This window comes from Agelaius tricolor, unplaced genomic scaffold (assembly GCF_023055355.1).
Source record: "Agelaius tricolor isolate 1412-34295 unplaced genomic scaffold, bAgeTri1.0.p SCAF_9, whole genome shotgun sequence".
NCBI lineage: Eukaryota > Metazoa > Chordata > Aves > Passeriformes > Icteridae > Agelaius > Agelaius tricolor.
In genome coordinates, this window is record NW_027269269.1 from 3249316 (window position 1) to 3261715 (window position 12400).

At 39.2% G+C, this 12400-nt stretch overlaps 1 protein-coding gene across 4 annotated transcripts in view; it reads left to right on the plus strand.

The window, feature by feature from the left end:
• ATP8A2 (ATPase phospholipid transporting 8A2) overlaps nucleotides 1–12400 on the plus strand; it is a 320133-nt gene that overhangs the window by 259265 nt on the left and 48468 nt on the right. The gene's annotated exons all lie outside the window — the stretch shown is intronic.

Here is a 12400-nt window from a genome sequence, read left to right on the forward strand (position 1 = left end):
GAATGTTGAAGCATAAAATAATACCTGAATCAAGGCATTGGAAATTGCTTGGAGGAGTGAGGTGATTTGACCCAGAAGAAAGCTTTTAAGAGCATTTGGCAAGCAAATACCACACTCTATAGCGTGAGAGAAGAGCTGAGCAGTCTTCTGCTTATCTTAGCCTGCAAAAACATGGGGGTGTTTGGTGAGATCAAAACACTAATGACCGGTCCCTTTCCTGTGAAGTGATCAAACTATCCCAAATCATGTGCTGCACTGAGAGACATTATCAATAAATAAAATAAACTGATCTTCAATAATAGCACATTGAAGCAGTACTACAATGTAAATTGTGAAAATACATGTAGTTTGAGACTGCTTAGAGTAACATTTCAGCTCCCTAAAGACTTCTGCAAGAAGTACCAGTGTCTCTGATACTGTATCTGAGTATCTGTCACCACTTAGCTGATGAGGAAACATAATTTTTGTTGGTTTAGTTTGGAGACTGGTCTGTTAGGATTTAATCCTACTGCAATAAATTTGTAGTGAATTGCCGTTAACTTAGTAAAATAGTGTACGTACTAACACTAAGAAAGCAACGTCTGCAAATTCTTGTGAGGATGAATATTTTTCTGTCAAGAAGAAAACCCAAACAACAAAATAAAAACAACATAAAAACCCAACACCCCCCTGCAAAAAACCTTTCAAGAATTGATTCTATAATCAGTGAAGGAGTTCAGTTTATTCTGTTTTTTCCCCTGCTAACAAAGCTAGCTAAGCTATAGTGTGGCAGTTATAACATATATTATGGTCATGTTTACAGAAATCCTGGCCTAGTGCTTGGCTTCAGTTGTAGCAGAGGAGTTCTACAGCCATCAGTCCTTTCACAGTCTTTGACCTGTTTCCAAAAAGCACTTACCTCAGTTTTTCCTTTTCCTTTCTTACAAGCTGCACAAATACTCTAGTACTTATTTTAGACAATATCTGTAATAGACTTCAAACTTCCAGCAGTTTTTGTGATAGCTGTTTTCAGAAAAGTGTGATTAGAATTTTTATTTAAACGGAGGACAAGTAGTCATCATTCAATCACATATAATCATTGTACAAAGTGTGGAAGATGTTGCTTCGTCTTTCTACTATTGTTTTTTTTCTAGCAAATGCCTTTTTCACTTTAATACTACATAAAGCTGAAAATACTAGAAAAAAGACTGAATTATTATGCAGGTTCTTTATTATGGTTGTCTTAATGTAAATGTAATTTGGTTAACATCCTGTGGTTTTGAGGGGTTTTCCATACTATTTGTTTACAATGTTCCATTCAAGTTTTCTGCCAGGTGAAAAAGGTTTGGGTTAGTTTTTTTTTCAAATGCTAATTTCATTACTTGGCTACCTTGGTAGGCAGGTTAGCTTCTGAAGTCTTGGCAAAACAGAAGAGCTCTAAAATGTGTTCTGAATGTGTTCTAGCTTTTTTAATCAGCCTTTTTAACACCTATTTTATTATGTTACCAGACTAAAACTTTTAATGAAAGGGTATCTTTGTTTCACTCACTGCATCTTTAGTGTTCTGGATATATCCAGTTAAACCTAGTATTTATTGGGTTAAAAATGGTAAAATTCAGAAAAGAAAACCCACTGATTGATTGAACTAAAATTCAACTAAATGCTTTGGAGAAAGAATATCTTGATTTAAAATTCACTAAACAAATCTATCTGAGGTACTCATATCAAAAGTAAAAGGTTGCACATAGACTTGACAGAAAGGTATTATGTAATGGGATAAACTGAGATAATAAAAATACTGTATAATTAAACAAAGAGGCTAATTGCTCTGCAAGGAACCTTTTATACTTATATTCTATCTCTATTCTATCACTAATTCTGTGCATCAGACACTGGATTGATACTCAGAAAGCAGATAAGAGTGAGGAAGCTGCTCTTCTTGTCACAAGGTACTCTGGTAAAAGAAAATTATACTGGATGTTAATCTGTTAAACTATTTTTTGTAAATAAATTAAATTCTAGGTACAAGAGAAGTGGAAACTGAAATGTAGGTAAACTGCAAAATTTTCTTCAACTTGTTTACTTGCTTGCTGATGTGTACCATGAAAGACTTAATCCAGAAGCTAGCTTTTGCAGCTAAGTGATGTGTCACTGAGCATTATAAATATCTGCTATATTTACAATGTGGAAAATATTTATTTCATAGCTTATTTGGGCAGATGTGAGCAAGTGTGGGAAGTATGTTAATATATGGAAACACATAACACTTTAAGTCAAATATTTCCAGTTGGTAATATCCCCAGGACAGATTAAATTTCTACCTAAAGCACAGCCATGTTCTGCACTGCCCTTCTCAACCTTGCCCAGTGAAGGCATGTCTCCAACAGGCAGGGGTTTGGTTACTCAGAAGTGGTTTGCTCTGGTCACTTCCATAAGAGGCCAAGCAGGCTGAGGATCACTGACTGTCCAGCTTTAAGCAATAGGATAGTGTTTAAACAGGATTTATGGCAAGCCAAGCCATACAAATTGTTGCTGTATCAGGTCACTAATCCATTTAGTCCTCTGTCTTCTCTCAGGTTACATGTAGTAGTAGTATTTTTTAAAAAACAGGAATTGAACCATCAAGGTTTGACTGAGACATGAAAAGCTGCTAATTAACCATAGTAATCTGGATGACAGTGAGGTGCAACTGATTGCCTGATCCATGAGGATTTATACCCTAAAAACTGTAATCCCTGCCTTGGTCTTTTTTGTCATGTTTTAGAGGATTCATGGCTGGTTGGTAGAGCGTATGTTACTGATCCATACACGGGTCAGGTCGATCGCAGGGTGTTGGCTCTCTTTGAATCCAGCTGCTAAGCTACAATAGAAGAAAGCTAAAAATACATCAGATATTTTCCTAATACTGCACTGCCATGAAAGCAACTGGGTGGTTGTAGAAAGTCATCACAGAGTTACGAATGGGAGGACCTGTCCCCTTTGAAAGGTCCATGTGACTGCACGGTGCATTCCCGTAGGAAATCTGAGGGTTCACTTGTGCTCCACGGTCTCATACCAGGAGAGCCAGTGGAGGCAGAAGGGTTCCTCACAGTTGGGTAGGTTGTTGGCTTCAAAGAGATCTTGTTGCAGGGCATTCTTCAGGCTCTGTGGTATGGATTTGCACTTTTAAATCTGCTCTCTCCTTGACTTGGAACATCCCATGTCCTTTCTTTCCTCCTGCCAAGGGTAATTAGCAATGGGAAACACAAGGCTGGTGGCGTTGCTGGCTGGAGATGAGCCCATTCTGTTTTCAGACACCCTGGAAAGAGTGAAGGATCCTGCTTCTGTTCTCAGACCCTCTTATGATGACAAATTCACATTCAAGCCTGTCACTCAAGCCTCATCTCCATTTTACTTCATTATACAGTTGACAGCTATATGTTTGTCAAGATGGAAATTTCCAGGATTTTTGGCAATAGAGAATACTCCCATACTCCCCAGTCAAAAGAGCTCCACTGAGTACATTAATGTAGCTCAGTGGGCTGGATTTTCATCCTGCCTTTTCGGTAATGCCTCTCACTGAAGTTGGAGATTCTATTTCTCAGTTAAGGTGAGAGTGCTGCTAGTGGCTCTGTGGGCTTTGCATCCACAGAAAGGAAGGTCTCTGCTTTCTGCCTCACTGACAGGTTGATGTTTACTGAGCCCCTTAATATTTCCTCTTTGCTTCTTCTCTGTAAGATCCTAACTCAGTGCTGATATCTGTGATGTGCCCATCTTCTGAATATCATCATTTGCTTCCTCAGCTTTTCTGAGGAAGTGGTGTTCTTGGTCAGTCTTGCTGGTTTTCAGTCAAGATGATAGGGAGAAGTAGGGAGTAAAGCTACTTCGTGCTGTAGATTTCCACCAAAGAACGGGATCACTTTTGCTGCTGATTCACTCTTTTTACGATAAAACAAACTGTCCAATAAGCATCTTGCCCTTGAATGAAAATGTCACATCCAATGCTGTCATCATCCAGATAACTCTAAGTTTGAAAAATTGGAGCAAAAATTTTTCCAGAACAAAGTATCAACTTTTTCACTTAATCCTGTTCCTGGTTCTGTTCACATTTCTGAGCTGTCCAATCTTACAGAAGGCAGGAGAGACTAAGAATTTGCCTTGTACTTTGCAAGGGTGCAAACACAGTGGGAAACACTGCTTAAAAGACAGTTGTGCTATTACTAGTTCTACTTAAAATATATATAGGTATGTGGAGAAGGGGCACCGAATAAGCAAACATGTTATTAATGCCCAAGGGCAGTGTTGATGCAAAGGGATCTAAACAAGCCCTGTGTAATCTCAGTTGAAGAGTACTTCTGAAGAGCTGCTTTCTAGGGTGAGGAAATTCCAGTAGAGCTTTCCAATAATAGTTGCAGTAGCAGAGCAAGAGGAAAAAAAATTGCTTTTTAAGGAGCAGAGTAGTGTTTTCAGGAGGTGACAAACTAATTGTGTTTTGAAAAAAACACCAACAGATGTTTTGTGCATTTGAAGTGGTGCACCAGGAGCTGCAGGAGTTGTAGCACAGCACTAAGGCAGAACTTTGTAAACGTGTACTTGAAATGACACTGCTGCCCATGTGAGTTCGGTGACCAACAAGATAGCTTCCTGTTGGAAATTCCCATTAATCTGTCATAAATTTTCAGTTACTGACAAGTCAATTTGCTATTTTAATATTATATTTGGTATTATTTTTTGTATGTTTTATTTTTTATGTTTTACCACTGGACAAGAGTTGGCTTAGAGTTCTACACTCTCTCCTGTGCATTATATACCCAAGTCAAATGATGACAAGAGTGGGCTCTTCTGCCTTTAGCAGACCCAAGCCATCTCTTACTTATAACAAATCCTACCTGAGAAGGATGTGTATTCTCTGGTGAGTTGATTGCCTTTTTGCATCAACTCAACTCAATAATAGGATATGTTATATCCTATTATTGATCCTACTTCAAAGCTCAATGATCAGCAAGATTCCCAGGAGTTTGTGACTGGCTGGTACAATTTTGATTACCTCTCGGTATGCATTGTTACCCTGTCTTTCCAAAGGAGACCGTCAGGTGCCATAATTGGTTTTAGGAGTTTATTTGCTATTAGGGCAGAATCTAATTATTCCATTTAGAGTGACATCTAAAATGCCTTTTGATAACTGTGTTGATATATACCAAATCAGAAAAGCAATTTTTAGCAATCCTTTTCCTTTAAACACTACTGTAGTGTATAGCCAAGAAAAATGTAGGGGTTTTTTATCTTGCAAATCTTCTCAAAATAATAAGAGGAAAACTAATTTCATATAGCTGACTGAGGTTAGGAGCAATAAATACTTGATTAGTTCAGACCACACAAACTCTAGTTTGTCTTGGAGCTGCTTAATTACAGATTCTTTCAGCATGGTACTTAAAATTATGGTAAAACTGGAAAGCATAAAACTTGGTGTTACTAAAATTCATCCACATATTTCATAATACAAGTCAGAGAAAGTGCTTAGCCATGAGTATCAGATTATGTGATGAGAGAACAAGTTTATGTTCTGTCACGTTAGTTGTACATTCTGTTACATTGGAATCGAGACTTTGAGGGGCTGGGTTGTTGTTCTTTTGGAACAGGAATTAATTTAATGTGAATAACAAAAAAGGAAAACAGGGACTTACATGTCTTCCTTTTCTGTAGTTCAGGTGTTACAGATTTTACTGCACTTTGGGAGATGGAGGTGATGGGTTTCAAGTAAGGTTACACAAATCTTCATGTCACTTTTAAGCCCCATCCTCAAAAACAGAGATTTTCAAAAGACAGTGCTCTAAGCCAAATCCCAGAATCAAAAAATATTCTGAGTTGGAAGGGACCCACAAAAACCATTGACAGACAGCAGCCACATGTTGTCATTACTGTGGTTTGTGCGTTATCCTCACTCACCATGTGCATGTAAGATTGGGTAGAGCAGCTGTGGGTTCAGCAGCTAAACATAGGCTTAGAAGCCAGCACCGGTCTGGAAGCAGACTAGGATGTGTTGGTATATTTAGTTCCACACTGCACCTGCCATGCTGCCAGTCCATGTCTGTGCTTGTGTAGCTCCTGCCTGCCTGTGCCGCAGCGTCAAGGGTTTATTCCATAGGAAGCCTCTCTACTAAAACCATATAGACTGAGGATGGATGGTTTTTTGTTCTTCTGGGGAGGATTTTTCTCCCTCCTCAGAGAGAAGATTGACCTGTGCAATACTCATAGTAGTCTGTTTATTTCTGTGCTGCTGACCTGGCCTCACTTTTGGTTTTGGGAACTGTGCTTGGTAGATATGTCAGATAGAGTGAGTAGAGATTGTGTACCTTGAATGTCGGGTTTTCTGCTATAAAGCTATGCTGAGAACCTGTGTGGTCTTGGGCCTTTTTGTGTTTGCATTAGTTTAATTGCTTCTTTGACCCCTCTTCCTCTGCTGGCCTTTCAAGCTCTGCAGGCTCTTAGCCTCAGTGATATCTCTCCACAGGATCTTTGTACCAGGAAGCATCCGGGCTTGTCTGGAACTCCCCCAGCCCTGCTATCCAGTTATATCCAGCATTTTCTCTGGCTTTTATACTAAACTTCTGGTTTTGCAATTTTAATACCTGTAATTCACTTGTTTCTGTTCTGTTAAGCTGTAGATGAGGAGTTTATTAGTTTTAGTTCTCTTTATAACACATCTGTTTCAGCATCTGACTGCTTTTTCATTTCTTTCAGAAGCATTTAGTTGCCCTCTGAGAAAGGGAAGTAATTTATAAACATCCTTCTAGACCAGTTCTTTTATGCAGCTCTTCCAGATATTTGATAGTCTGTGTTAATTTCTTTTATAGTTTCCTTTTATTTTTTTCCCTTTGGGTCATTTTTCCATATTATATTTCTACTGTCATATTTTAGGTGGTGTTTTTAGATTTCAGTCTTTATCATTACAATCAAAATAGAATTTATTTTCTGCCTTAACAACATTTAAATTAAATTTTATCCTACATTAGGAAACCTTTCAGTCTGTTTCTGTTATGTAAAATCCAAAGCAGGAATTCATGAGTTAAAACAGTGGGAGGTACTGCAGTTTAAACAGAATTCAGTAGTGTGAATTTCCACTATTTTTTGGTTTCACTGGCTACATCAAAGCAGACTCTTGGGAATGGTCTGCAGGGAACCCTATCTGTCCAGGTCTGAAACATGTTGAAATAAGCTACACTTCCATTCCAGCCCACGCACCAGCATTTTCTTCCCCTGAAAACCACAATGTAGGAAATGTCACCTGCACATTTATATCTTTCCCCTAGTGGACTTGGAAGATGGCCCAGTCACACTCTCAAGCTTAATGGCATCCTTGCACCAGCATTCAGGTGCAGGTACTCACTTGTGTTTTAATTTGTAGATGTCTCTCTCTTTCCATTCAATCTGAATTTACAGACCTAATTTTCATAAACTTGTATATGCACACACATACACACACACACCCCTCCTTTGGACCCAATGTATTTAAAAGATGATCCATTAAAAGCCAGCATGGATATTTCCATTACCTCTTCCTAAGAACTGAGGGTAGTACTTTTTGTTCTGTGAACACTTTGGTGGTTTGAGACTGCCAGGGTCAGTAAGATTTCTGAAAACAGGAAAATCCACAGCAGTTCAGAACTTCACCTTATTTCTGTTAAATGTGCTGATACTGACAGTAGTACTGCTGGGCTGCCTTATCTCTTGGTCTGGAGTCTTTGTGGATTTGATGAACTAGATCTATGAGTTCTTGTGGTGTCTTGAGTCAGAAGGGGATAATGCTCTTAGCTGAAAATAGGGCTGTTCTGTTTGGTATTTGTTTTTCCATTTATAACTTACCTATTTCCACTTTTTTTTTTAATCTTTTATTTCCAATATGTGAAGTTGTTCTCTGAATCCTCTAGGAGTTAAGGTGATCTTGGGGGAATAATGATATGTCTGACATCAGTGAAGAGAGGCGCTCTGGAGAAAGGCCTGTCAGAGAGGGAACTTTCTTCTAGATTGCTGAGCTATGAATGTGGCAGGGAGTGTGGCTTCCCTAGGCAGTTTCTTAGGACCTTAGGTTTCTTAGGACCTCTCCTGCTTCCAGGTACAGCAAACTCACTGGACACATGAACATTTACTTGATCAGCTTCTACTGCTGGAATGTGCTAATTTGGATCTTCTCGTATGGAAGGGCTCTGACACAAATAATTGTGTTGTAGACAGACCTAACCAGAAAGTCTGTCAGGGTCAAGCTGACATCTAAGTAAGCACTGGAGTCTGCTCCGAGCGAGGAGAGGTTAAGGAAACCTGGATTCCACCAGTGGGACTGACCTCAAGACTGATGTGTTTTGAACAGCAGAATCTTGGCCAGGGATTAAAAGCAGTGATGTCTCTGAAGGAGGTTAAAGCAGCTGTCTTCTGGGTGTTTCATGTTTGGTTTAGCCTTGGAGAGCTCCTGGTTCACTTGTCTTCAGTTTGTTCCTTTCAGTACCTGAGCTCCACTACAACAGAGTTTCCTGTTTAATTTCTAAGGAGCATTACTATTGTAATAGTAATGGCATGAGACTAACCTACCTTCTCTGACCTGACAGGGAGTCTTCTTGTTTGCACTTGACTAACACTGTCACTCAAAAATCACTGAGTCGTGTTACTATATTAGTTTCCTGGAGCTGACTGACCTTTCCTAATTATTGTAATGTTTCATTTCTTCTCTATTTTCATAATGTTTCATAATTGATTCTGGGTGCAGGTATGTATATATCTTGCAAAAACTTGTAGAATCATTTGGAATGGAAGGAACCTTGAAAGTCATTTCACAAACCCCAAATTCCTTCCCCCAACACACACCCTGCTGTGGGCAGAAACACTATATATATATGTATATCTTTAGTCTGGTGCCTTGAATTCACTGTGCAGAGAATCACTTATTTTGCAAGCAGCTGTTTTGTTTTGTTTCTTCTAGACATTCAATACTCATAAATCTGAACTTGAAGTTTCAGACAGCCCTGGAATATCATGCTAAAACTCTTGGGTTAGTATATAAAATGCAGCTCCTTTGCTGCTTGGTAAAATATTTTAGATATGGTCTTTTCTGGTCTTGTCAACACCTCGTGCCTATGAGCATGCCCTGGAATTTGATTGCCGAGTGGCACACGGGGTTGGATTGTTTCAGTTTGCCAATTCACATTTGGGTTTGATTTCCTGTCTTTAAAGTATTTCAGGTAAACCACAATTGTCTGGATGGGAAAGTTAACAGAAGGCACCTAACTCCTGAAAATACATAATCAGTATATGGTGCCACAGTTATTTTCAGAAACCTTATTGGCATGCTAATATCTGTCTTAGGTTGTAATCATTTTAGTCAGGGCAATTGGATGTGGTAACACCCTGAATCTGTCAAAACAGACATAGGCAGCTGACAGTGTGCAGAAATCAATCACTTGCTCTCTTTGCTTCAGTGATATGTGAAGTCTATACCATAATAAAAGTAGGCTTGAACTCCTCGATTAATATGTGACCATACCAAAATTTAAAATGCACAGACTTCCATTTCCTAATTAATAAATACTTAGGCTAATGAAATGACAGTAGCAATTTTAATCCCCCATATTTAAGAATCTCTGACTCACTGCCAAAGGAGAATATAGTAGTGGCAAAAATAATTAGGCATTTCTGTAGCATGCTTTTACTTTGGATCTGAAATCATTTAGAGGCAAGCTGATATCTCCATGATCATTGTGCAATGGGCTCTAGGAAAACTCTGTTTAAGCAGGGAGGTTGGACCAGGTCAGCCCACTGGTGGTCCCTCCCAACTCTAACACTTCTGTAACTGTATAATTTTCTTCCAGTGGATAAGGAAACAAAATTACAGTTGGGGGAATTGGCAAGGTTAAGGACAGCTATAGTAGCAGACTCTTAAGTAAAGGTTGTGGAGGAGTCGACTATAAGTAACTGTAGCGTTATGGCCTCTTTCAAATCGGCATAAAGTTTATGCTGAAATTGTTCCTGACTACATTTTGATAGGTTTGCAAAAAGGACCACAAAATGAATGCTTATCAAAATGGTGGGGGTGGGTGTCTGACTATAAGGGGAGCTGCAAACAGAAACAGAAGGGATTTGGCTTTTGTTTTACTGCTCTGCCTGTTGTTCCACTGAGACACAGAAATCGGACACTGGGCTTGATGAAAGTGTAAGTGAAGGGGGGTAGTGAGCTTCCTGTGCCAAAAATGAGCATGTATTGGAAAGGCTGAATATGGGTTAGGAAAATCAAAACAGTGTAATGATACACAGACAGTGCTGTCAGTAACACAGAAGAGTTTAAGAAAAGGCAAAGATTGTTTTGTGAGGAAGCACCACTGTCACATTAACTTGGGGAAGAATTTGGCTCATGGTATTTAATGTCACATCACTCATTTAAAGCCCTAAAAATAGTGTTTATAATAAAACCCCTGACACAGCCATGACTGCTGTAATTCAGATGGCCCCTTTCCTTTTCTAATTTGTGAACAAAGCCGCTCCTTTGAAGAGAAGTGTTTGTTTACACTTGTTTATCAGTGCAGGAAATGGATCAATTAGATGGAACTTTCTAAGTTAATTGAGTGCCACTACTGAAGCCACCTGACGTCATGCTGGTGCCAGCAATGCCAGCTGAGAAATCTCATCCTTGTTGCTGTGGGAAAGACAAGGACACGATGGGAAATGTTATTTTTGGCCCTCAAAAGATTAAAAATTTTAAATATTTATAGAGTCTTATCTAAAATACTGATTGGTTATTAGTGCCTTGAATTGAGGCAGGGATGTGTGAATCCCTAGAGCTTTATGACCATACCCCATCTGAATTAATCTGAACCATTAACAGGGAATTGGCACTATGAATTTTCCTCTAGCTATATCCTCCTTTCCACACTGCACTGCCTTTATTTTTTCCTCTTGGATTGTTTTGTTAAAGATCTAGAAAGTAATACCAGCACACAAAAAATAGCTTTCAGTTTCATCCCTCTTTGAAATATTTGGCTTCAGAGCTATATTTATATCTTTTTTTTTTCTGTTTTTATTTCCTGGTTTGTTTTTTTCTCCCTTTCCCTGCTACACAGCCTTATAATCCTTTTTGCCTGTGCAAAAGCAGAATGACTTCATTAGCATGGTGCTACCTTGTCACTGTACTGAGTTTTGCAATCTTTTTCTTACTCAGCCATTCTTCCTTACTGACTTAAGGGAGTTTTGGGAGGGGGAGGGAGGAGGCTTAACGTAAATATTCTGGATTATTTTTTCCAGGCAAATTGATGGCCTGTTTTGAGACTGGAGAAGCTATTGGATGCATTTGTTAGTGTTGCAAACCCATATTTTTCCTGCAGTTGCAGAATAGCTCTGGCTTATGACAACTGTAATGAGGTCTTCGATAATGCTTCTGTGGCCTGTAGCAAATGAGCCTATTGTGGGAAGCCAGGAACCCTTTCAGAAAGCCCCAATTTCAGAGCTGAGAGAGAAACAGGAGAGCACAACCTTTAAGTAAATCTCCTCTCATCTAATCTTGAGTCTTGCAGGAGAACCACTTGAGGCTACCAGTGAGGTTGAAACTATTCAGTGTGGCTAATGTTTAGCATCTAATATGAAAAAAAAAACCCAAACCAAAAACCTCTTTTCCTCTGATATGATTTTGATGTTGCTGTCAGGCTTGTGGTAAAAGAATGAATGATCTTGGCATGTACTTTAAGGGCAGAGCACACAGGAAAACTCTGCAGGTCAGTTACCTTAAAAATGGCTCAAATTCAATAGGCTTGTGAGCCTAAGGCAAGCTTAATTAAACTTAAAGGAAAACAGAAATAAGAATTTAAAATGCTGGTTTGGTTCACATAAATGTGAGTAAGCCAAAGTCTGGATTACTCAATTCCAATGAGTAATTGGTTGTGGGATTTGTTTTGTGAGCATTTTCCTGCACAGTGCAAATTCTCAGCATCCTTCTCTTTCACTGTGCGTGTGTGTCAGTCTCTGAAAAAGGAGAGGAAGGAACTTAAGGTTACGATTTGGGGGCTTAAAATGTCCTCCCTGTAACCCTTTTTCCTCTCAGGCCACCTGCAGACATGCGGGAAAGTATTTGTAGGGTGAAGGAGATACAGTGGTCCTCATTGGATTATATACCTGAGACTCTGTCTGTGCAGCTGTGTTCCATGCTGAGGCCTTAGAAAAGAGCTCCCTAGAAGGGATTGCAAAGCCCCAGTTAGCAGTGAAATTTAAAAGGAAGACACAAGCTGGCCACAACATGTGGCTTTGTGGGCAGAAAGCTTGTCACTTTTGAAGGAGCTGAACCCCAGAACCCGGCACTGTGGTTTTGTTTTTCCTCTGTTAAAAATATTCTTTAGGGATCTCTGCATAACACATCTTCACTGAGGTATCTTTCTCCCTTTCTCTTTTTGATTGAAATCTACATGGCTTT